The 5,000-nt window shown below is 38.0% G+C and overlaps 1 protein-coding gene across 4 annotated transcripts in view; it reads left to right on the top strand.

Moving 5' to 3' along the window:
* Positions 1-5,000, top strand: part of LOC125035019 (RYamide receptor-like) — a 144,173-nt gene that overhangs the window by 70,552 nt on the left and 68,621 nt on the right. The window lies entirely within an intron of this gene.

The following is a 5,000-nucleotide window of genomic DNA, read 5'->3' on the forward strand; positions in this document are numbered from 1 at the left end:
TCTCTCTCTCTCTCTCTCTCTCTCTCTCTCTCTCTCTCTCTCTCTCTCTCTCTCTCTCTCTCTCTCTCTCTCTCTTTCTCTTTCCCTCCTTCCCTCCCCCCCCCCCCTCCTCTCTCTCTCTCTCTCTCTCTCTCTCTCTTTCTGCTTCCCCATCCCATACCAGGAGCATATTATCTGTTGGTGTAGTTGAAATGTTTGATTTTTCTCTCTTTTATCACTTGTTTTCCTGTTCGTCTTCTTACCGCAGGCTTTGGTCCAGCAGGAATTTCTATGAAGTGTCCCAAGGCAAGTCTGTCTTTCTTTCTTTCTTTCTTTCTTTCTTCTTCTTCTTCGGCTTAATACTATTATTGGTGTTGCTTTGTTGTTGTTGTTATTATTAATAATAATAATAATAATAATAATAATAATAATAACAATAATAATGATAATGATAATATCAATAATAATAATAATAATAATAATAATAATAATAATAATAACAATAATAATGATAATGATAATATCAATAATAATAATAATAATAATAATAATAATAATAATAATAACAATAATAATAATGATAATATCAATAATAATAATAATAATAACTTTTATTATCCTTCTAATCCTCTTCTTATTTTCCTTCTCTTTTTCTTTCTTTTTTTCTTACTTTTCTTCTTTTTCTTCTTACTTTCATTCTTCTTACTTTTCTTCTTCCTTTACTCCTTCTTTTCCTTATCCTTCTGCTTCGCCTTCGTCTTCACTTTGTCCTTCTCCTACTTCTTCTTCTTCTTCTTCTTCTTCTTCCTCTTCTTTCTTTTCTTCACTGCAACATTTTTTAAGTCTGCACATGAGGAATTTTCACTTCCTTTCTTTGCTTTTGCATCAAGTTACCATGTCATTAAATACAATAGACCTTTGTAATTTTTTCGTTGAAATACTGCAACAAAACCCGATTATCCGTCAGATTTACGATGCGGTCGGCTCTTAACGCAAATGAACACTGAAAAACACTATTCAAATGAGAATATTTGGTATACTGTTCTCCATCCTTAATACTGTCTGTAATAAAACTATTAATGCATTCGCTTTCTAGGAAGTTTTCGCTAAATTGGTATAATGTGTTTTAACGTTTGGCAAACGGGTGCGTCACGATGTCTGAATCTATTTTAGTTTCCATTGTCAATTATCATTACAGAAATAAACCATATTTTCTGTTTCTTTTCTCTGTTGTTTAGGAAGATCTAACCTGACAGAATGCTCGTTTAACCTTCCAAGATTAGAACACGGAAAATAGTCTTTACTGACATTTAAGTGATTTCTCTAACGTCACCGGAAAGAGTAAGACATGTTAATATTGGCGTAAAGTTAAGGTAAATTCACCATTGTCCCTTCAGCTTTTCCGACTGTGTTCACTTCAGCATAGTCTCCTTTGACCCCATGTCAGGAGGCTCGAAATAAGAGTTATTAACAAATGCCTGAATGTATAACGACGGTCTTTTCTCTCTATTCTTCCACTTTTCCTTTTTTTTTTTTTTTTTATTTCCTTCTTCATTTTTATTGCGTGGACAATGGGCTTGAGATTCATCAGATGGATTTCTCAGGTAGTGCCCTTGTTATAGCCTGCCTGGTGAGCCTTGTAGATGGCAGCACCTCATAGAGGTTTCGGTAGTCTGAAAGCTTGATTAATTCAACCCCTTCATTACTTCGCTTCGCGTGACCTTGGCTTGTGACTCGTGGAGAAATGGTGCACTTGCGTTTTCACAGTTGGAATTGACTCCGCGGTTCAAACACACGTCACTCACCGGTTTGGCAGCTAGGTAATTGCACTCCTTAGGCTTAATTTTTCCTCCTAGGACGCTAATAGATATGCTGGTATCGCGGGGAGTGGGCAAGGGCGTTCGATTTCCACTGGTGAAAATTTTTATAGCTTCCTGCCATAATTACTCCTTGATTATTCCGATGTGAATGAACGGCGGTCGCGTCGAGGGGGGGGGGGGGGGGTATCCATACCAGTGGTGTTAGTGTCTTCGTCATATTCCGTCCACGAGAATCCCTGCAATCCATTTTTCAAATAATATCGAATACGAAGCTTTGCATTTATCCAATACGGAAAAAAAAACATCCAGTACGTAAGACAGCTGTACCTTTTCTGATACACTTTTCATCCTTATTCCCGGGGAGTTATTGTGCGCATAATAACAGGAAAGAAAGAAATGGCAACTCACCCGGATCCTGGGATACTTCGATTCGTTAAGCGTTTTTTTAAGGAAAAAAAAAAATAATAGAATGGTGCTGAAAGCGGCACATTCCAATTGAAAAAAAATGTATACTTGTTCCAAAAATACATAATGCATGATTAGAATTAAAAAAAAAGAAGGAAAGTAATTCGAAATGTTCCAGAGTCCGGGGTAAGTTGCCAATTTCTATGATTTTTTTTTTCTTTCTTTCTATCTTTTTCTGTGATAGGGCGTACAATAATTTTCCGAATGTAAGAATGGAAAGGGGGTTAGGAAAGGTACACTCATGCAACAGAAACACGTTGGGTGGTTTGGCTATTGTAAGATACGCAAAGATGACCGTAGTCGATGTTAGTTGGTAAACGATTTGTGAGAATTCTCTCCTTAATCACGAAAAGGTTATGGAAAGACGTAGTTCTGAAGGTTTGAATGTGATTTGAATATGAAGTAGTTCGATGTAAAATATATGCAATTCCTGTCTTTCTCTCTCATTTATTGATTTTTCCTTCTTTCTATTGATTAACTTTCTTTCGTTCTCTGTATCCTTTTCTCCTAGTTCTGTTCTTGCGCTCTCTCTTTCCTTTCTACTGTGCTCTTGTCCTCTCTTTTTCTTCACACTCTTTTGCCCTCCCCCTTGTCTCTTTTTGTTCACATCTTTCGCCCTTATTATATACTTCTTATTATCCCTTTTACTGTTATTCTCTCTCACGCTTCCTATCTCATGTTTCTCTTTTCTTCGAAGCTTCTTGATAACAACACGTAATCGCCCTCATTTTCTCTCCATCCCTTCCTTCTTCCTTCTCCGCCAGTAATTAGAGATTGATATTGTCTAGTCATTATATGCGGTTCACTACAAAGTAAAACCCCTTCAATTGCATTATTTCGAATCGTTTGGTTTTGCATGCGCCTCCTGCACGTCCACGTTATTAAGATCATCGCTGCAATAATCCACTAAAACGGAGATCAACAAAGTGTGCGGGTTAGCACTAGTTGAATCCACATTAGCGAAGAGCATGTCATTACTCTTCTTCAATATCCATCTCTCTTTATGCCAAACGAGAGCTATTCTTATTCCATTCCCTCCACCTCTCGTTGGAATTAACGAGATATTCCTCCCGCTAATTCCCACTTCAGTAGTCTAGGAGGATGCAAATAGTGTGCCATAAAGGAACGGAGATACAGGTCCATATCGGGAGCTATATACCCTTGGTCGTAGGTTAGCCAGCGGTTTCAAGTACTTGTTATGATGTAGATGTGTGTGTGTGTGTGTGTGTGTGTGTGTGTGTGTGTGTGTGTGTGTGTGTGTGTGTGTGTGTGTGTGTGTGTGTGTGTGTGTGTGTGTTAGTGTGTATGTATGCGTGTGTTTTGAGGAGAGACCCAAAGTAATGGAAAGGAAAAGAAGGAGAGAGATAAGTTTGTTTACAGCATTTCTGAAAGTGGACTGATTGTAAGGAACTGGGGAAAACAAGGCAGGCAGATTGTTCCAAACCCCGGAAGTGCGGTTGAAGTTTGAAAAGGATGATCATTCAAAGATTTCATTCTTCTCGAGGCAGCATCATGTCTGGGGCTGGAAGGGCCGTTTAGCAAGGGCAGTTATACAAGGTTTTCAGAAAAGGTCCAAGGCGAGAGTTGGAAGATCTAAAATCACCCCCAGTCATCGAAAGAGGTGGATGCAGATGTTTGTTTCGTGCTGTTCTACCGTGAATGAACTTGGCTTTGTTATCCCTTCTCCAGCGTCCAATCACTGTCATGTCATGGATGTGAAATGAAGCAGAGATAATCCTTCTGAAGTAATGGCTTTGGTTGAGACACACACACACACACACACACACACACACACACACACACACACACACACACACACACACACACACACACACACACACATATATATATATATGTACATGTGTGTATATATATAAGTGTGTGTGTGTGTGTGTGTGTGTGTGTGTGTGTGTGCGTGTATATATATAAGGTCCTTTCAACGCTATGTCCTTTCTCAACGTTTGGTTAACCTAATAACGGGTCACTCAAGCAAGAAGTGATTTTTGCTCAGCATCTTTGACAAGATTATCTGTTGCTTTTGCGTGTTTCCATCTTAAAACAGTTCGTCTCTCTGTGTGGTTTCGGGTAACTTTACATTCAGTGTACATTTAGCACTCCAAGTCAAATCTTGTGATATATGTTTAAAAGTGTTAATTTTGTGAAACAATGAAGGCATATGTCAAAAATATTTTGAATTGTACATACATACATATATATATATATATATATATATATATGTATATATGAATAAATAAATAAATATGTATATATATATGTATATAGATGCATGTGTATATATACATACATATAAATGTATACATATAGTTATATATATGTGTATATATACTATATGTACATATATGTGTGTGTGTGTGTGTGTGTGTGTGTGTGTGTGTGTGTGTGTGTGTGTGTGTGTGTGTATAGAAATTGGTCCTTTCTAATAACCGCTGGCATCAAAGAGCGCGTTCAAACGCGTCGAGAATGCTAAGAGTCAGTCGCCTACCTTTTATCGCGGCACTGCTGAGTTCTATTTCAGATTGATCGATTTTCCCGTCCGCGGCGTTTTCAGATTATATTACTAGGTCCCTGACATGTTGTGACGTCCACGGAGGAGGGTAAAATGAAAAATAGATATTAATGCATCTGACAGAAAATCGCAAAGATCACTACTCCGTTCCAAAGCGGACGGCGAAAACTCGATGTATCTGAAAGCAGGGGATCGGCAAAAGTTCTAGA

This window comes from Penaeus chinensis, chromosome 19 (genome assembly GCF_019202785.1).
Source record: "Penaeus chinensis breed Huanghai No. 1 chromosome 19, ASM1920278v2, whole genome shotgun sequence".
Classification (NCBI taxonomy): Eukaryota; Metazoa; Arthropoda; class Malacostraca; order Decapoda; family Penaeidae; genus Penaeus; species Penaeus chinensis.